The 22,204-nt window shown below is 36.7% G+C and overlaps 1 pseudogene; it reads right to left on the bottom strand.

The window, feature by feature from the left end:
* LOC113714054 (T-complex protein 1 subunit beta-like) overlaps positions 1 to 20,454 on the bottom strand; it is a 34,423-nt pseudogene extending 13,969 nt beyond the window's left edge.
* Between the last annotated feature and the right edge of the window lie 1,750 nt (positions 20,455 to 22,204).

Genomic DNA, 22,204 nt, shown 5'->3' with positions numbered 1-22,204 from the left:
TCGATAGCCCAAAAGAAAAGGAACAAGAAATCGTAATAACAGCCATTTTTCAGCCTACTAAACCAAATTCCATAATATTCTGTAGCTTTAACAACAAAAAGCAGTAGCTTTAAACTGTAAAAAAACGCAGGAAACATCATTCTGTCCAAACAGCCGGGTTTCATAAAAAAATAGGCCAGAGAAAAAGTCGAAAGCTACCTGTTTACTGCTTTTGAATCTGTAGCTTCAATTTGGATACAATAATGATTTGGACTTCTGGCCGCGAACTCCTCCTCGAGTCAATCTTCCCCAAACTCTCAAAGTTCTCCCTTTTTACTCTCTCAGCTGTTAGCTCTCTCCGCTCTCTCCTAGCTTTTCTGGTTCCTCCCTCAATCCTTACGGCTGCTTTTCTGGTTTCTTTTCTTTTTTCTTTTCCGTGTATGCCGTTCCTTTCCTTCTCCTTCACCCCCTCTAGTTCTTCCTGCCGCCCCCTTTGTTCTGGTTTTTCCTCTCTTTTCTGGTTAGACGCTCTTCTTTTACAGCCCCCCCACCATTCTTTCCTTGCCCTTGCTTCATTCCTTCCTGCTGCCCATAGTGGCGGTGGCGTTGTATTTGCTGGGGTCATTGCCGTTGGTGCACGGACGGGGCGTCATCGACGACTTTGGTACCTTGGAAGCAGCCATCTCCCTAAGCTAACACCACCCATCCACTCTGATCATTTGAACTCTGCCCGGAAATGGCATAAGCTTAGCAATCTGACTGGGTCATGGAAGAATGAAGATGGGGATGAAACTATCTGCTCATCCACTGCTTAAAATGTTCTCTCTCGGTCCCTGTACTCTAGTTCTCTCTCTACCAAAGCCTTCCGACACCCCTCTTCTTTATTTTTCTACTCTCAGCCGCCGACCACTCAGTTTTCTCCACAGCCATCAACTCCAGATTCTCTCTCACGGGAGCTCTCTCTTAAAACCCTCAACCCAGCCGTCAATCTCAATAGCCGTTCCCCCTCTCTGTTTTCTTTCTAGCCGTCCTCCCTTTTGCGGCTCTTTTCTCTTTCTATTTATACCAGAAACCTCACAACCCTAAACACTTCAGTCCTTCTTCTGCAATTTGCAGCCAAGGAGCCGCCTAGTCCTTTGTTTGCAAGCTGCGGCAATACGCAGCTTGCATGCCGCATGATCTTTTTTTTTTTTTTTTTTTTTAACTTAATAATTTAACAAAAATAATAATAAAACTAAATAATAATAAAACAACAATTTTAATCAAAATAAACAAACTAAAAATAACAAAATTACCATTGTCGATCTTTTCTTTCATTTTTCATCATTTTCCATCATTTTCTTCCTTTTTTCCTTTTTTTCAAAATAAATGAACAAAAATAAACCAAAATGCCAAAAGATTGAATTTGAACGTATTTTTGTGAACAATTTTCCTTTTTTTTTTTTTTCTCTTTTTCATGATTTTTCTATGCTAAAACTTAAAAATAAAAACTAGAAACTAAAAAAACTAAAAGCAACCACGACAAATGAGAATAAAAAGTAAAAGAAATTACACCAAAAATTTGGTGTCTACAGTTTGCCCCTCTTTGTCTGAGTTTTGAAAAAACTTGGGACAAAGAAGTAGACACCAAATGCTTACCTGGCTCATTCGGCTTCAACAGATTCCAACGAACAGGAATTCTAATACGGGATTGACCCGAACATGAAAAATAAAACGGGACTGACCCGAACAAGAATTGAAAACGGGACTGACCCGAACAGAATTTAAAACGGGACTGACCCGAACAGGAATTTAAACGGGACTGACCCGAACAGAATTTAAACGGGACTGACCCGAACAGAATTTAAACGGGACTGACCCGAACAGGAATTTAAAACGGGACTGACCCGAACAGAAATTTAAACGGGACTGACCCGAAGAGAATTTAAACGGGACTGACCCGAACAGGAATTTAAACGGGACTGACCCGAACAGGAATTTAAACGGGACAAACGGGACTGACCCGAACAGAATTTAAACGGGACTGACCCGAAGAGAATTTAAACGGGACTGACCCGAACAGGAATTTAAACGGGACTGACCCGAACAGGAATTTAAACGGGACTGACCCGAAGAGAATTTAAACGGGACTGACCCGAACAGGAATTTAAAACGGGACTGACCCGAACAGAAATTTAAACGGGACTAACCCGAACAGAATTTAAACGGGACTGACCCGAACAGGAATTTAAAACGGGACTGACCCGAAGCGAATTTAAACGGGACTGACCCGAACAGGAATTTAAACGGGACTGACCCGAACAGAAATTTAAACGGGACTGACCCGAAGAGAATTTAAACGGGACTGACCCGAACAGGAATTTAAACGGGACTGACCCGAAGAGAATTTAAACGGGACTGACCCGAACAGAATTTAAAGTTATGAATTGAAGTGAGATGGAGTCTTAGTGGGATTGACCCATGTTTACTGGTGATGTAAATGAAAGAAGTGAAATGAAATGTTAATGGGACTGACCCATGGCTCCAGTGGCTATGAACATGAAATGCTCATTGGCGGGACAAACCTCACGCTCCAGCGGCTGTGAAAAATGAAATGTTCTGACAATCGGACAGTGGGATTAAACCCAAGCCTGCCGTGATGAAACTTGATTTGATTTTGAGTTTGATTTTTTACTGATTTTTCTTTTTTTCCTTTGATCTTTTTTCCTTTTTTTTTTTGTCTTCTTTTTTTTGATTTTTGCTTGATTTTTCGAGAGAATCTTTTTCAAAAATAATTTGCCCCCAGTATGATGAATTGATCAGCGGGATTATACCCGAACCTGCCTTGATTGCATTGGCGGCGCAAATTTCAGACCCAATGGGATGTTGGCGGCACAAAGTCCAGGCCCAACGTGATTTTTGTGAGGCTGGCGGCACGAAATCCAGGCCCAACTTGATTTTTGGAAGGTTGGCGGCATAAAATCCAGGCCCAACGTGAGTTTTGGAAGGTTGGCGGCACAACATCCAGGCCCAACATGATTTTGTGATGAATTGGTCAGTGGGATAAAACCCGATCCTGCCGAGTTTGGAGGGATAAAACCCATGCCCAACGCAAAAATAAAAGCGGTCAGCGGGATAGAACCCAGGCCTGCCGAGGTCGGAGGGATAAAACCCATGCCCAACGCAAAAATAAAAGCGGTCAGCGGGATAGAACCCAGGCCTGCCGAGGTCGGAGGGATAAAACCCATGCCCAACGCAAATAAAAGCGGTCAGTGGGATAAAACCCGAGCCTGCCGAGGTCGGAGGGCTAAAACCCGTGCCAAACGAAAATAAAAGCGGTCAGTGGGATAAAACCCGAGCCTGCCGAGATCGGAGGGATAAAACCCGTGCCCTAACGAAAATAAAAGCGGTCAGTGGGATAAAACCCGAGCCTGCCGAGGTCGGAGGGATAAAACCCGTGCCCTAACGAAAATAAAAGCGGTCAGTGGGATAAAACCCGGTGCTACCGAGATTGCTTGATTTTTGATTTTTGAAATTTTTGAATTTTTCTGATTTTTTGTATGAATCTTTTTCAAAAATAATTTGCCCCAGTGTAGGGCCCTTTTCCCTTTTTTTTTTCCTTTTTCGGCATCGGCCTTCCACATCACCAGATGCTCTTTCGTCGATTTCAACAATGAATACCTGCACAGGGGGCTTACCAAAATATGACATGCATTCACATTTACATGAAAAGAGCAGCGTGATTGATTTGAAAGATGTATTATTTGATTCTTGGACGAAATCCTCAATTGGACTAACAAAAATATTTGCCCCTGTGTGAGCTTGTTTTGCGAAATTTTGCAAATAAAAATTTTGCCCCAGTGTGGGCCCATTTGATTGCAAAAATTGGTTTGGATGCTTCTCCATTTATTTGCACAGGGTAAGCAATTGCTTTTCCTAACATGAAGAAAATTTGAATGTCTTGCTTAAACTGATATAACACATTCCATGATGAATTTCTCAAAATAATGCCAAATTACGAAAGATTTCTTCCCCACTTTAGCATCAATGCTTTAGGTAATGGGTCACCATTTCTTGTTGGTTCATCTGTCAGGACCAATGATCTGATTTTTGAGGGGGTTAAGGGAAATGAGAAGACGAGATTTGTTTGGTTCTTGTGCCCAAATTTGTAATTTCTTCAATGCCACATCTTAGTGAAAGCAAAAAGTTTGTCACCCTTATTTTTCAAGAAAACTTAGTCAACATACAAGGTTTCTAGGCATGCAACGTATGGGCAGAAGTGATAGCTAAACATGTGGAAACGGGTTATACCCTTATGATCACAAATGATTTGATGAATTTCTTATGAGCATGATCCTCACTTTGGATTGTCATGAAGGAATAAGTCAACGATGGACTTTATTGGCTTGTAATGTGGCTTGAAAACGATAGTTAAAGAATAAGACTTTCAAGGATATTGCACCATAGATCGCCTTTTTCCAAAAATTGTCTTTATTTTGAACTCAAAAGATCGAATTTTTCTGCATTTTCTTTTTCCTTTTCCTTTTGGTTCTTTTCTTTTCCCTCGAGCTGATAGGCTTCCTCATACCCGAGTAATTCAGAAATACAGCTAAAATTTTCAGCATCAGAAATTTTCTTGACAGGGCCATTGCAAAGAACGGAAGTCAGGACTTTCGGCTTTTGTAATGGGGTCTGGTGGGGTGTTTAAAAAAGTTAAGGCCTGAAGGCAGATTTCAAGAACAATTTGAAAAATCTGAGATCGCATTGTTGCTCCAATCCCATTTTTAGGATTAAATCAGAATTTGCCAGAGCTTGTGCTCAATTGAGGCTTTTCCTCTTTCATTTTCTTTCTTCTTTTGATTTTTCGGCATTCTGCCATCTTTGAACTTTCACAAAATTTGCCCCAGTTTATTTTTAAACTGAGGTTCTCTTTTCTTCCTTTGCTTTTGATTTTGCGACTTTTCACTTTTTCACTTCTTGAAGTTTTTCCTTTCTTTTGCAAACTTGCCCCAGTGTGGGGTTTGCGATTCTCAGGGGTTGCCAAACGAAGTATTTTATTCTGAAGGCTCAAAAGGGATAACTAGGGATAGAATGCTTGATCGGAAAAAGAAGATGGCCTGACTTGTATTCCGTTCCTTACAATAACTCTGAAAGGAAACTTTCATTAATGGGAAATCTTTGGCATGCACCTGAATCAACCGACTGAGGAAGACCCTTGGTCATCCATATCTGTGAAACATAGAGGATCCGCCAGACAACTTTTCTTTCTTCACTCTTCTTTTTCTCACAATTGAAGCTCAGGTAGAATCAAATTTCCCCAATTTGCGGTTCCCCTTTTTAGTTTTAGCATTTTTTGCTTTTCTTTTTTTTTTTTTTTGTTTTTTCTTTGTTTTTTTTTTTTTGTTTTTTTGAAAAAATCTCCAATCTCCCTCCCCAAAGTGGGGTGCGATCATAGGTGCTTTGAAAAGAACCATCAATTTAGCTCAAATGAGAATGCAAGGGGTAAATTGTGTTTAGATTGTAGAAACGACGGCCAAAGCATCATTCTTACACTCCATGACAATTAAGGTGACGAAACGCTCATTGAGAATCCATTCCCCTTTTGATATGTGAAAATTTTCCAATGTAGGGTAGTGAGTTTTAAGACTCTTATTTGAAACGAAATTATTCTTTTAAAGGCTCAAATGGGAGAGCAAATGATAAAAACTGTATGGATAGAGAAACGAATACTTAAAGTATCATTCCAAATTTTCAAAACAAACAAGAATAATGCACATTTTTGCTTTCATTGAGATGTGAATTGAATCTAATTAGACGCTATGGACATTTTTCCAAGCAAAGATTGCCCCAATTTGCAATTTATCAATCAATGTGACTGATTTTATTTTGGGGTCAATAGGAGTGGCCAAAATATGAATTGTACAGTAAAGGAAAAAAGGTATCTCATTGGGTCTTTTGAGTGACTTCTTTTAACTTTGAGCACTCTTATTGGATAGCTCGGATCACCAATCTAGTGTACGCAAGAATTTTAGAAAGCATACACTTGTGAATTTTCAGACTGGAGGTTGAGGAAATCTCAATTTAGTCTTATTTTCTTAAAATTCATCATGAAATTTCCAATGAGCAAAAAGAATGAAATGTACATGGATATACAAAACAATAATTGTCCAAAAATTTTATTGCTGAAAGAGTTTGAAACAAAATGCTCATTCAATTATAATACAAATGAGAAGAGAAAAACTTCTAAGAACTCCCCATATACACATTTCTGCCTCTTTTGGGAACAAGAATGTATTAACAAATCCAATATACAGAGTCTTCTTTGAAAAATAATTGTGAAATCTCTTAGAAGCTCTTAGTCTAGAACTTTCAGATGGATCTTTTACGTTTCCATTGTAGGGTCTGCCCAAGAATCAAATAATACTTGTAATTTTCACACTTTATTAGATCAGAAATGTTATCAAATGTAGAAAAATATTTTTGCCTTATTGAAACATTTTTTTATGAATGCAGGGGAGGGGAAAAACAAAAGAAAAATAACCCGAGTTAGTAAACAAGACTGCAAAATCGGTATGCATGTCCTATGGGGGAGCCCTTTTTGTGCCAAAGGTAGGCCTAGCATGAAAATGCAATCCTCTAAGGTAGGCACCATACAATACCTGATGAATCCGATCAGTTGATTGGGTGAAAAAAATGATTTGAAAGATTTGGCCTCCAATTGGAGTGAAAAGACACATTTGTCCTAAAAATTAGGACAAAGTCCGAATGGATTGCTTGCCTTGATTGACACAAAAAATGACGCGTAAAAGAGATTGCAATGTTTAGACTAGGTCATTCAGTGAACCTTAGACCGAAACCCTAAGAGAGGGAAATCTGGTCAAATGCATAGGATGAAATTGATGGTTTATTCAAAAATTGACTAGATTACCTTAAGAAGGGTAAAATGGTCAAATGCATTGAATGAAATTTGATTATTTATTCAAAATCGAATGGATAACCCTAAAAAATGAATTAAATGAATCAAATGAACTAAATGAAATCAATTGATCAAACGCATTGAGTGAAATGATGATTTATTCAAAATCGACCGTATGACCCTAAAAAAGGGTAAATTGGTCAAATGAATTGAATGAAATTGATAAATTGACCGAACGACCCTAAAAAGGGTAAATTGGTCAGATGAATTGAATGAAATTGATTTATTCAAAAATTGATCGAATCACCCTAAAAAGGGGTAGATTGGACAAATGGACTAAATGAAAACTTGATTTATTCAAAATTGGTTCGATTGCCCTACCAATGGGTGAATTAGCCAAATGAATGAAATGGAGATTGATAACTTATGCAAAAATCGACCAAATCACCCTAAAAGGGTAAATTGGTCCAATGAATTGATGACTTATCCAAAGATCGGCTGGATGACCCTAAAGAGGGTAAATTGGTCAAATTAATGAATGATTTTTCAAAAATTGACCGGATGACCCTAAAAAGGGTAAATTGGTCAAACGAATTGGTCAAATGATGAATGAATTGACAAAATGGATTGGATAAAATGGATGATTTATTCAAAAATCGACCGAATCGCCTTCAAAAAGGGTAAAATGGTCAAATGCATTTATTCAAAATTGAATGGATAACCCTAAGAATGAATTAAACTAATCAAATGAATTGAATGAAGTTAATTGATCAAACAGATCGAGTGAAATGATGATTTGACCAACTCGCCCTAAAACTAGGCAAATCGGTCCAATGGATCGAATGATTGATTCAAAATTGACTAGATCACCCTAAAAAGGGTAAACTAGTCAAATGAAATCGGATGACTTATTCAAAATTGATTGAATTGACCTAAGAAATGAGTAAATTGGTCCAATGAATAAAATGGAGATTGATGATTTATGCAAAAATCGACCAAATCACCCTAAAAGGGTAAATTGGTCAAATGAATTGATTTATTCAAAATTGATTAGGAATTGACAAAATGGATCGATTGAATCGTTCCGCCATTGATGGTTTCAAAAAATTAGTCTATGAGCCTTCTAAAATCATGGTTTGGCCTCAGTTTATTAACTGTCTCAATGATAAGGAATTATTTGTGAATTTCTTCAAATTAATGTCCTTTACGCAAGGGATTTTTACCAGTTAGGTTTAAAAATGGCCAAAAAGCGATTATTAGATGCTCATATTCCAAGGATCGCTTTATGAAAAATGATCGGATCCTACCTTACCTTGTGCACTACCCCTTTGGATGGTACGGGAAAGGTAAACGTGCAAGTCTCATTGGATTATATATCCGAGACATGGGGTAGCTGATTTCTAAAACGGGATTCCCTATGTGGCATTCCCTTCTAAGGTGGATGCATGATGCCATTTATTAAAGCGATGTAAATATATCACAAATATGGCCTTAAAGGACATGAATAATGCATCGGGGGGAAAAGGTCTAAAAATGAAATGTACTTATTGAGAATCAAATGTAACAACTGAAATTTAAACATGTGAGCTATCTAATGGGTAAGTCGCTAAAGAGTGCCTAAGGGGCCTCTTATTACTAGGGCATATGAATGTAAGACAAGAAAACAATGAAATGGTTAGTACAATTGATAGTACACATAACACATTAGGAGCAAATAAGAAAAGAAATACAAATACAAACAAGTAAAAGGGGTGGAACCCCTTCCCTCGTGCCTAATGTGCTTAATAGGGTAAGGTCGACTCTACCCTAGGCGAGTCTAACATGGATGCATGAGGCTGGGGCTCACTAATGCAACTAGACTCGACAAGGTTTCGGCTCCCAAGCCTTCAGACCTAAAGGCCAAAGGTCATCACTCCCAAGGCCTTCGATCGGTGGCTCGAGTGATCCCTTAGGTAGTGCTATGGGCGCAGGGCACACCATCCACCTACCCAAGGCAATCAATTCTAGTCCTACAAGGCGGTGTGGGATAGCGCCCACGAAAAATAAAATAAAGTGGGATAACAATAAGTAAACGTGCACGTATGAAGTGTTCCCTATTTTGAGGGAAGGGGTTGAGAACCACACAAGGCTCTAAAGGTGACACCCCCCCCAAATGCAATGCAAGCGCGAGATAAGTAAGTAAACATACATCCAATCAACCAATCATACATTCGTGAGCGAGGGAGTAATTTGAGACGCGAGTGATGCAAAATCCTAAAAAAGGAAAAATGCAACCCTAAAACACCCAAATGTGATATATGAAAAGATTAAAAGAAGAAAAAGATTGATTAAATCAAATTTGCTCGGACTCTCGAATGTCCCCAGTGGAGTCGCCAACTGTCGCGCCCCATTTTTTTGAATAAATAAATAAATAAAATGGTTTAAGAAAATGTATTTTTTGTGATTGGAAAATGAATCGTGATTTAAAAGAAAAATGGGTCTAAATGGGGGTTTGAAAATGCGACGATTTGACCCAAGAAAAATAGTTCAAAAAGGATTTTTTATATGAAAAATGGAGTCGCCACTTGGTATAGAGTTAGGGTGTACCAAGTCACCCAAAAAAGTGAATTTTTTAAGGAAAAAAGTAAGAAACCCTTTTGAACGACTCCTAGTCCACGTAAACCAACGAAAAAGGTTCGGGAGTCACATTTGACGAAGGGGAAGGCAAGGATAAAAATCCAAGGCACCCCTTCGACCTAGCCAAGGCTAGTTGCGTTGATTTAATCAAAGATTTTCTTGTTTTAACCAAAGAATTTATTACATTTGGATGCACTACATGAATGCAAACCCTAGACCTAGGGGTATTGGGGGAAATTTCCCTTCAAAGGTTGAGTGGTGCCAATCATATTAATTGTGAAGCCCAATAACGATCCTTTGAAGAAGTCACGAATAATGCGAGTGGGATGCAAATGAATGGAATGCATGTATGCAATGTGAGGACATGAGTTTGAAAAAAAGTAATAAAAGGCAATAATATGTAAGTGAAAATGTGCACGTGAGTGGGCAAGGTGCGGTGTGTGAAATGATAATATGAAGTACATGTGTGCAAGTGATGATAAAAGTGTTCGTGTGTAAGTGAAGGGATAAAAAGGTGTACGTGTGCAAATGAGAGGAGAAGTGTTCGTGTGCAAGTGAAGGGATAAAATGTGTACGTGTGCAAATGAGGGGAGAAAATGAAAGTGTAATGATAGAATGGATGCATGAACCTAGGGAATTCATGCATAATGGGTACGGGGAGACCTAAATCGTGACTCAATTTGCCCTTTGATAGAGAGGATACAAGCGTGCTAAGGCTTAGAACAAGCCACACTCGTCTATATCCCATATTTAAGGGGACTCTCAAGCAAATGAACCCTATAACTAGTGTGAAATGCAAAAATCCTAAAATGGAGGGAAAAGGGGTTCGAGGGACATGCAAAATGATAAAACTAAGAAAAATGCATGAAATGAAGTGAAACATGCAAACATGTACTAACGAGGGGAAATCCCTAAGGGTCTAGCGTTGGACTAGCCCATTCTATGAATTCCGACTAGCATTGGACTAGTGGAAACGTACATTCATCCATTCCATTCATCTACACTATGAAAAACGAGTAGACATGCGAATCACCTAAAACACGTAGCACGCAACACTTAGCATGCTCGACTAGATGCAAAAATCCTAATAAAGCATTTAACACATAACATATAGCAAGCAACCAAACTAATGAACTATTACATTTGCTAGCTAGGCACACGTCTTCAACAGCTCTTCATCGAATGCTCCTCCAAACCCTATCTATTACAAGCCAAGAGGTGTACACATACCCCATAAAGAATAACTTAAATAAAAAAACAAAAGTAAATAACATAAATAAAAGAAATTAAGGAAAGGCTAAGAAAGCAAAGTAGGCATGTATTTTTCACGTAGCACGTTGTATCACATAGCGAGAGGCAAAAAGAATAAAAATAAAATAAAAGAAAGTTATACCTCTCCCCGTTCGTGAAGCTAGTAAAATGGAAAAATGGCTTCAAAACAATAAAGGGATCAGGGCACCAATTAAGTAGTAAAGTGCAAACAAAATTATTAAATTTCTCCTAATTGCAACTTAAGATAATCAAATAAAAGCATAAAGACCAAGAAAATGAAATGACCCATCCAATTACTAGGGACCCAAAAGTAATCCTTAACCAATCACTCAAGTTCAAATGAAACATTTAAGAACTCTAAAGGTCCCAAAAATAATAAAAAGGCAAAATAACGGCTTAAATTGCAAACAACTTAGAACTTAATTGCAAGAGATTGAAATGTAATTGGGCCTTTTCAACATTAACCAAAAATTAAAAGGACCAAATTGAGGAAGTTACTCAATTGGTTGGGTCATAATGGAACAAGGGAGGACTTGGGGGGTCAAAGTGCAATTTTCAGAATTTTATCATGCATGCATACGAGGATTATAGTTCCTGCAATGTTTTCTTTCATTTCCAAATTCACTGCAAATTTCCAGCCGCAACTCTACCCATTCTATCAGGCAAATAGGTATATCAAATAGCAAGCTCTTACCTAATCATCATCAACTAACATGCAATTTCATCCTTTATTATCTAAATGTCAGACTTAGCTAACAAATAAGATGACTGAAACTAGTTTTGATAGGTGGTTGGGGGAAGAATAGGAAACGGCAGAACATGAGGCGACCATTTTTTTAAAAAAAATGCAGGCGAGAAACAAACATAGGAAAACTTGTGGCCACATGGAAGATACAGCAGAGGAACAAATAGATGAAGACTCAAGGCCAAATGGAAAATGCAGCAAAGGAACTACAAATGAAAGCTCACGGCTAAATGAAAAATGCAGCAAAGGAACTACAGATGAAAGCTCACGGCCAAATGGAAAATGCAGCAAAGGAACTACAGATGAAAGCTCACGGCCAAATGGAAAATGCAGCAAAGGAACAAATAAAGGAAACTTCATTTAGCATGGCTGGAATTCTTTTCCCTTTAATGCAGATAGTTACTATGGATTCACAATGTTGCCGCAATTCATCCTTTATCATGTTCCGTACTGGCATATGGACCAAAACAACCCAAACACTGAATGAAAAACAGGTCACAGCTCATGAAGTTTCGAAACTTCAACAACTTCCAATCACACATGCCACTAATGTGACCTGAACATCTACTAGGACTTCAACTAGAAAATCAAGACAACCAGCATTACCCTCTTGTTATGAACAAAATAAATTACGAAAAGGTCAAACCATCGAATGAAGTTAGACTGTAAACTAGAACATGTATCTATCCACCCGAAACAAATTAGACCTGATGGCTCAAGCATGACGAATACAGGACAACATGGAACAGCTTGGAATGGATGCATACATTATGTGCCTTGCAAACTTCAATCTAACCCAATATTTCCAATGAAGTCTGAACCAGAATAAGCTAAAACAAAGCAAGGACTTCGTCCAGAATTTGGCGTAACAATCCAACAAAATTCAGGCCCCATGTTCATGAAAACTGACTCGGCAATATATATAAAAAAAAAACGGGAACTTTTCTTGCCTCATTCAAGAGAACCTCGGTAACCGAAAGTACAGGACTTCATGGCATTTCACTCAACCAACAAAACCAGGACTTTAAACTAGATTCTCAGTCGATAGCCCAAAAGAAAAGGAACAAGAAATCGTAATAACAGCCATTTTTCAGCCTACTAAACCAAATTCCATAATATTCTGTAGCTTTAACAACAAAAAGCAGTAGCTTTAAACTGTAAAAAAACGCAGGAAACATCATTCTGTCCAAACAGCCGGGTTTCATAAAAAAATAGGCCAGAGAAAAAGTCGAAAGCTACCTGTTTACTGCTTTTGAATCTGTAGCTTCAATTTGGATACAATAATGATTTGGACTTCTGGCCGCGAACTCCTCCTCGAGTCAATCTTCCCCAAACTCTCAAAGTTCTCCCTTTTTACTCTCTCAGCTGTTAGCTCTCTCCGCTCTCTCCTAGCTTTTCTGGTTCCTCCCTCAATCCTTACGGCTGCTTTTCTGGTTTCTTTTCTTTTTTCTTTTCCGTGTATGCCGTTCCTTTCCTTCTCCTTCACCCCCTCTAGTTCTTCCTGCCGCCCCCTTTGTTCTGGTTTTTCCTCTCTTTTCTGGTTAGACGCTCTTCTTTTACAGCCCCCCCACCATTCTTTCCTTGCCCTTGCTTCATTCCTTCCTGCTGCCCATAGTGGCGGTGGCGTTGTATTTGCTGGGGTCATTGCCGTTGGTGCACGGACGGGGCGTCATCGACGACTTTGGTACCTTGGAAGCAGCCATCTCCCTAAGCTAACACCACCCATCCACTCTGATCATTTGAACTCTGCCCGGAAATGGCATAAGCTTAGCAATCTGACTGGGTCATGGAAGAATGAAGATGGGGATGAAACTATCTGCTCATCCACTGCTTAAAATGTTCTCTCTCGGTCCCTGTACTCTAGTTCTCTCTCTACCAAAGCCTTCCGACACCCCTCTTCTTTATTTTTCTACTCTCAGCCGCCGACCTCTCAGTTTTCTCCACAGCCATCAACTCCAGATTCTCTCTCACGGGAGCTCTCTCTTAAAACCCTCAACCCAGCCGTCAATCTCAATAGCCGTTCCCCCTCTCTGTTTTCTTTCTAGCCGTCCTCCCTTTTGCGGCTCTTTTCTCTTTCTATTTATACCAGAAACCTCACAACCCTAAACACTTCAGTCCTTCTTCTGCAATTTGCAGCCAAGGAGCCGCCTAGTCCTTTGTTTGCAAGCTGCGGCAATACGCAGCTTGCATGCCGCATGATCTTTTTTTTTTTTTTTTTTTTTTAACTTAATAATTTAACAAAAATAATAATAAAACTAAATAATAATAAAACAACAATTTTAATCAAAATAAACAAACTAAAAATAACAAAATTACCATTGTCGATCTTTTCTTTCATTTTTCATCATTTTCCATCATTTTCTTCCTTTTTTCCTTTTTTTCAAAATAAATGAACAAAAATAAACCAAAATGCCAAAAGATTGAATTTGAACGTATTTTTGTGAACAATTTTCCTTTTTTTTTTTTTTTTTCTCTTTTTCATGATTTTTCTATGCTAAAACTTAAAAATAAAAACTATAAACTAAAAAAACTAAAAGCAACCACGACAAATGAGAATAAAAAGTAAAAGAAATTACACCAAAAATTTGGTGTCTACAATACAGATCATAACTTTCAGCTCAAGAAACAATCTGCAAATGACTAACTAATTTTCCCGCCAAATAACTAACTTCCCAATTCTGTTGTAACAATGCTCAGCCACGTGATCCTTCCCCTGTGATCACATTTCCGTTGCTCATTCCCTTGCTGACTCATCTTGGTAGCTTGTGCATGAAGCTTGAACTGATACTGGCCATAACAGATAGCTGACAAAATCACTATTATAATATAGCAGCATGATATCATACCACAGGCAAATGCTAACCAATCAAAAGAGGAAAACAGCATAAATGTGCTTATAGTCTATGCAAGCAAATACCAAACAGGAAAGCAAACACATCCATTATCATTTCCCTGAACTGGTCCCAAGAGCTCTGCCTGTCATATATACTAGTGTAAAGATTGACATGGAAGATTCAACTTTTGAAGTTAACCATCCAATGTAGTAAACTAGCACATTTCGCATTTCCCTGCCAAATATGCAAGTTTTTGGTTCTAACTAGTAAATACATGCTTATAATTCACTTTGTTCAGACAAAACTTGCTAATGCAGGCTAAACTAAAGTGCCAGTTTATTATCAGATGGTAGGAAAAGTGCATGAAATTCAAATCTGTAAGTTGACTTGCCAAAAGATGGTGCAAATAAACTCAAGTAGATGATGCAAGGCACAAGAGAAGGCTAGACAAAAGAGATCATCCAAAAGAACTAGAGGGAAAAATATGGAGCTGAGACAAAAATTGTAAGAAAGAGATCTTTCAAGAATAAGTTAACTATCTCCATTAAAAAAATTGACAGCTATGAAAAAGCATGCAATAGAAAGATATAGGTATTGGAAGTGACATGGCCTCAACCCTTGGGCTAGTAAATGGTTTTGGAACTTGGCTAAACCCAACCAGTCCCAGGGCTAGTTTTGAATATTTTGCCCCAAAAGTATACTTAGACTAAAATTTTTCTGTCTTCTGCAAGGCAACAAGGCAACATCACCTATTGCACAGCAGATGAAAATATTTAGCAGTAAAACAACATAAATTTGTCAAGATACGTACCTTGCACCTGAGTACAATTGTACAGCCTGACCCATTTCACAACCAGAAAAGTGGATCAATTTGTCCTCACCAGTCATAATTTCCTCAATAAGTTTACAGTGTCCAAGCTTAACGGACTCAGGATTGTCAAAGGTTGAGGCACCAATAATGAGTGCAAGTCACTCAATCCCATCAATGCTCTATTGCAAGTACTCCAGCACCAGCAAACAATTTTTCCCATAAGTAATAATCTTCTGCACCTTCTCTCTCATCTTCTCCTTTTCAGACCCTTTAATATCTGCTACTTTAGACATTGAATCAACATGCACGTGTGCCCCATAGATTTTCACTTTGTCTGTGTCCGTTGCAATATTAGCCACTAAAATCTTTGCATTCTCAATTCTCTTTGATTGATCAATACCAATTTTCTTTTCCAAAACAAATCTACAACATAAGAGGCAGTATGCTATAGAAAGAGTCCAGAAAGAGGTTTTCAGGACTTCAATAATTTAGCAGCAAGACAAGCAAAGGCGAATACAAATCTCTAAATTTAGCATTTGCAAACAAAAAAGTAGGAAGAGCTTGGAGTAGCTTGTGCACAAAAGAATATGAAAACCAATAAAGAGGAAAATCAATCTTTTCTTCAAAGATATAGGAAATGACCATATTAAACACCAATAACACACAATAGAATAGACCTCAGCCCCTATACAAAACTACAAATGAAGTTTTAAAATAGAGTACATGCATAAGGTAGCAGTTAAAGGAATTTTTCTTTAACAACTTATACATGAATAACAAGATTTCTCTTCTGCAGTCACTGTTGAGTGTGTCTTTGTATCCCACATCGGGACTTTTTAAAGAAATAACTCCTCTTGGTAGTTATAAATATAGTGAACTTAAGTGAGTTTAATCGTGCTAAGAGCACCAATCCAAGTGTCATGTGCACCGGTCCAAAGAGAGTTTTGGAAGGCGCCCCAATCTGAGAGGAGAAACCAAAAGAGCAAGTCATAGGCCTTTGGGTCATAAAGCATTTAGTGATATTTAGACTCTTTTGTGTTTTCAGTTTTAGGTACCTTTTGGACCTGGAAATTATTTTCTAGGGTTTTGTACTCTCTCTTTTGTACCCTCTTTCTGTTATAGTAAATCTACTACCCCTTCGCCTATGGACGTAGGTCAATTAGACCAAACCACGTAAATTTCGTGTTTCTCTGTTTGATCTATTTATTTTATTATTATCATTATTGAGTTATCAAGAACCCTATTATTCTCGTTTATCAATTTCTTGAGACCCGACCTAACAAATTGGTATCAAAGCGTCAAATTTTGGGTTTCTGATGACAATAACAGGTTTTGAATGCTACAGAGAGTCAAGAAAAAAATTTTCGTTAAAGTTCAGTTGGGTTTTCAAGAAGAGTTATTTGGTCCGTTAAAACTCGTTAAGGGTTTTGAGAAGAAGGTGAAACAAGATTACTATGTTCGTGTTTTTTAACCCGTTGGGATCTGTTGAACCTTTTGTGAGATTTGACCCGTTGGAACCTGTTGAGCCTTTTGCATCTTGATTCGTTGGTGACTCGTTGTGGTTCGTTAGGACTTTTGTAGTTCGTTGAGATCCGTTGGAACTTTTATGGAGAAGGTGGAGCTTGTTTGCTATTTGTCTATTATTTATCGATGTTGGATACACGCCAAAGTGGAGATTTGTTTAGTGTGTCTTTGTATCCCACATCGAAACTTTTATAAAGAAGTATCTCCTTTTGATAGTTATAAATATAGTGAACTTAAGTGAGTTTAATCATGCTAAAGGCACCAATTCAAGTACCAGTCCAAAGAGAGTTTTGGAGGACCCACACCCCAGTCTAAGAAGAGTTTTGGGTTTGGCATCAAACCAAAAGAGCAAGTCATGGGTCTTTGGACCATTAAGCATTTAGTGATATTTAGACTCTTTTGTGTTTTCAATTTTAAGTGCCTTTTGGACCCGGGAATTATTTCTTAGGATTTTGTACTCTCTTTTTGTTATAGTAAATCTACTACCCCTTCACCCGTGAACGTAGATCAATTAGACTGAACCACGTAGATTTCGTGTTTCTCAGTTTGATTTATTTATTTTATTATTGTCATTATTGAGTTGTCAAGAATCCTATTATTCTCGTTTATCAATTTCTTGGAACCAGACCTAACAGTCACCATCTATGCATGCATCCTTTAAGCAGCAAAAATCCAGGAATTTAGTCCAACCAGCAATAAGATCCAAAACTTGGCGATGGTGTTCCCAATGCCTAACCAAAAGTCACTATCCCCAATCCTCGGGAAAAAGGAAAAAGAAGAAAAACAAATAAACAAACAAGAAAAAGGTTTTAAAAAGTAGCAAAAAGATAAAATTGAATAGCCTACCCCTCATCTAAAACTGAATCCTTTAGTGAACCTCCAGGTTTTTTTTATGATTTGAATAGCCTCCACATTTGTACTGCCCTGTCATTTAGAATCAAATTGTCAGAAAAAGCATAAAAGATTACATAAACCAAAACTCCAACCCACCGAAGGTATATTTACCTTTAGCCTCATGACAGCATCAACAGCTATGTTTGCAAAATGTTCCTTGTATTGAGACAAAATTTTGGAATTCAAAGTAGTCATTGCAATCTTCATTAAATCTAATTTGAATATTTCTGCAGAGTCCAACAGGAGCAAAATTAAAAACTATGAAAGAAAAAAAAAAGAAAAAAAGAGATAAAACTGATAATTGATATTAAGAAGAACCAATCACCACTTGTTGGAGCACCAATGTAATATGAGCCCGTCTCATGTCACAAATGGATCAATAAGTAAATGATGAAGAACCAGATTAAGTTTGAAGTCATAAGGTCAAAATCAAGTAATGGAATAGACTAGGCCATAGGTTGTAGAATCACTCAAATATTAAGCACAACAACTATATCTAATAAGAGCCCAAGCAGTAACACTAATACCTGCATCTTGTTAATTGTCCACAACCTTCTCCAACAATGCGTTCCAAGCACATTCAGCTGCCATATGATAGCCTATTGAAAGAGTAAACAAAATTAAGATGAAAACTGAGCACGCGTGCTTAACCAAATTACCTTGAGTGAGGAGAAATAGGTAACCTAATGCTTCTTATCCAAGGACAAAAAAGAGAGTAAAATAAAGACATCACAACCACATGTGCAATATTCAATAAGACATTCAAACTTTGAGCTTTGCCTATAAACTAGAAGAACCAATAGAATTGCATCAAATTAAGAAAATAGATGCAACAAAAGAAGGTTCCATTAACATCTAATCATCATTAAAACGTTATTAGCATAATAATACGAGCTTTGTCAACATCTTTATACCATTCTAGTTCATGTAAGAGATAGGACTGCATGATCAACAGAAAAAGTAAAGAGTATAAACTCCAATGTCACAATAAGCAACAATAGCCAGTCTAGTCCATCATAAAGAAAGTCCAATGTAGAAAGATATATCATAGAGTTCTAACCATTGAATGTCTCATAAACGGTGCAAAGAAATGAAAAAGTACCTAAGATCACCTACAAAACTACAAGATTTAAGGAAGAAAAGCAACCAAAATTGTGGAATTGCAATCACCAATTTCTGGAATTTTGGTTTGCTAAAAGAAAAATAGCAAACTTCCAATTGTTTCAAGTAGTGTTAAAATATTTATAACTATAGGGCAAAAGATAAATTAAAACTGACCTGAGATGATTGTCATTGGATGAATTTTAGTGTTCACCAGTTTTTCTGCTTCCAGTAGAAGCTCCCCAGCCAAAACAACAACTGAAGCAGTCCCATCACCTACTTCATCATCCTGAACTTTTGAGATGTCTATATGATGGAATTAAAGGAACAATACCATATGCCATTGTTAAATTAATTCCTTGGCATAACTATTTAATGATATCATTAATAATTAATGCTCCAAAAAGATCACATATCCTCAACAGCATATTCATCAATACACATAGCACTCCACAACAAAAAGTAGTACAAGGGAAGAACCTTGTGGAATTAGCAACATAATAAGACTGAGAAGAGCCTACTTCACCAGTTTTAGTGTTCACCAGTTTTTCTGCCTCCAGTAGAAGCTCCCCAGCCAAAACAACAACTGAAGCAGTCCCATCACCTACTTCATCATCCTGAACTTTTGAGATGTCTATATGATGGAATTAAAGGAACAATACCATATGCCATTGTTAAATTAATTCCTTGGCATAACTATTTAATGATATCATTAATAATTAATGCTCCAAAAAGATCACATATCCTCAACAGCATATTCATCAATACACATAGCACTCCACAACAAAAAGTAGTACAAGGGAAGAACCTTGTGGAATTAGCAACATAATAAGACTGAGAAGAGCCTAAGAAACAAACAATAAGGATACCAACAAGGACTTTCGCAGCTGGGTTGCCAATATGGAGGGACTTCAAGATGGTGGCACCATTATTTGTAACTGTAACACTTCTTCCTCTGCCTGTTGATTGTAAAATTGTTTCTTGCAAAGCAGAACTATAAAGTAAGCGAGAAAATACAGAAATTGCATATGCTCAAATGGTGCACTATACGAAGACAGGTTTTATTGTACCATTCCCTTAGGTCCCAAGGTCGTCTTCACCAAGTCAGCTATTGCCATAGCTCCAACAAAAGATGCCTGGTATATAGCAAATGCTTATCTTTGTTAGGGGAAAAAATGTTGCATTTAAACTATTCTCTTTACCCGCTTCGACTATGTACAAAACACATACTACTGAAAGAAACTGCCATTCAATTGTAGTAACACTAGCTTACTATTCTAGACCTTTCTCCCTTTTCTTCAGTGGCTTCATCTTTAAAAAATTTCTCAACCAACAATACTCAAAGAAAAAGATAATAAATGAAAGCAAAACTTCTACAAGATAATAATTTGGAAAAAGAAAAAGTAATTGAACGGCCACCGAAATATCATACAGCCATTGCAAAAAGATTAGGCAAGGATAAAGCTAAAGCTCAAGTGCTCAACGACACTAATGATCTGAAACAATAAAAAAAAAACCATGGTTTGTTCAATGTAAGCCAAAAGAAACTAGAGAATTAACTGTTTGATAATTTTATCCAGGTAATTCCTTCAAAATACAAGAATCTAACATCCTCCGTTAACTTTCTTCCATATTTTTTTTCATGAACAACATGCCCTCAACCCATGGCATTTTAAAGCAACTGGAAACACATTGAAAATGGTAAAAAAGAAAAAAAAAAGAAAAAAAAGCATTACTTTTGAAACCAACAGAGCAAGAAAAACAAAGTGACACCTGTCACCATGATTTTCGGAGACTTAGGGTATAAACAAATTAATGGGGGAAAAAAACTTACCCGTATCCAATTTATGAGAAATTGCACAGAAAGACAGAAATAACAAATCAATTTTTAACCCAAAATTCTCTCTTGGAAGACTCTTCACTAAACAGCAAGTAGGTGGCAGAGATTCAAGAGAAGGAGAAGAAAAGATAAAATGGCTAAGAAGACGAGTAGGCTTTCATGTAGGGGTGAAATTTGAAGAGGAGGGAGGAAAGAAGAATGAAACGCAGACTCAGTAATTTTTTTTTTTAACTTATACCACCCTCTCCAAGGTATTTAAATATTTAGGTAAAATACAAACAAGCCCCCTATAGTTAAGCTAATCTACGAAAATGCCCCTTATAGTTTCAAATCATACATTTTAATCTCTCATGATTTGAACTAATTTGAACAGCAACCGAAATCAGCAAAACTAACATAGGCGAACGAAATGACACAATTACCGTAATATATATATAGACACACACACACAATAAAAGACCGTCTAACAATCATCCTATTAAGCAAACTTACGAAGAAATTCCCAGTGATTAAGTTAACCTATGGAAAATACCCGTATGATTACATGTTGCTTTTATTTATTCATTTTGTACATAAGAATAAGATAAGTTATATTTGAAAGTTTTTATTTATTTACTTATTTTGTGTATAGAAATAAGGTGAGTTTTATTTGGGAATTTTAATTATTTATTTATGTATAAAAATAAGATGAGTTGCATTTGGGAGTTTTGGATTGTTTTTGAAAATTTCATGAGTTCTGAGAGATTTAATAGGTATATTAGCTAAAATTTGATTTAAAAATTTATTTTCCATGTCAAGCAATCTCAAACTCATTAATTTAAATAATTTTTGTTGATTTTTCACATTAGATCAAATAATGAGACAGTAGATTGTATGATTTGAAATCATAAGGAACTTTTTTTATGTATGTTTGTTTAACCACAAGAGACTTTTATGTATTATAATTCTAAGGGTATAGTAGTTATATCAACTAAAAATTTATTTGTTTCCAGTACAAACACTCACAAAAAGAAGCACGTGTATTTTAAACCCGTTAATTCAGATGATTTCCGTTGCTTTTTTAAATTAGTTCAAACCACGAACTACGGAAATATATGTTTTGAAACTATAGAAGGTTTTTTTTTATGTTCACTTAATCTCAAAGGGACATTTCTATATTTTACCCTAAAAATTCATTTTTTGGAAAAATATATAATCTCATTCTAAATTTATTTTCTTTCCTTGTGGACTTTTAATTGTCATAATACATTAATTGAAAAACCCTTTAATAATTTTTTTGTGATTGGTTTGGACAAAAAATATTAAGATATTTAAAATTATAAATAATTTCGTATGCTTGTAAAAATAACTCTAAATAGTTTATAATAATGAAGGAAAAAACTATAAAATGAAAAGGCAAACAATTTATAAAATTCCTTAAATTAACTCAATATATTTTGCAGTATACTTTTGTAACTTGCAAAAACTTCAAATAAACTTTGAAATAGAAACTCTTAGTGTTTCCAAAAATGCATATATTGTCCCATAAGAATTAAACCTTCATACTTTTGAATTTTGTTATTAAATTATTATTAATATACTCAAGTTTTTTTAAATTAATATATATGTTAGGAATGGTACTCCTCTTTTATTTGTATTTTTCCTTTTATCACCATGTATTGGAGGTTTTGGTTTAGTCCTCTTCCTTCCTTTA

The sequence above is a fragment of the Coffea arabica genome, chromosome 10c (assembly GCF_036785885.1).
Source record: "Coffea arabica cultivar ET-39 chromosome 10c, Coffea Arabica ET-39 HiFi, whole genome shotgun sequence".
Lineage (NCBI taxonomy): Eukaryota > Viridiplantae > Streptophyta > Magnoliopsida > Gentianales > Rubiaceae > Coffea > Coffea arabica.
Note: the sequence above shows the minus strand (reverse complement) of the source record. Positions and strands in the feature narration are given on the sequence as shown.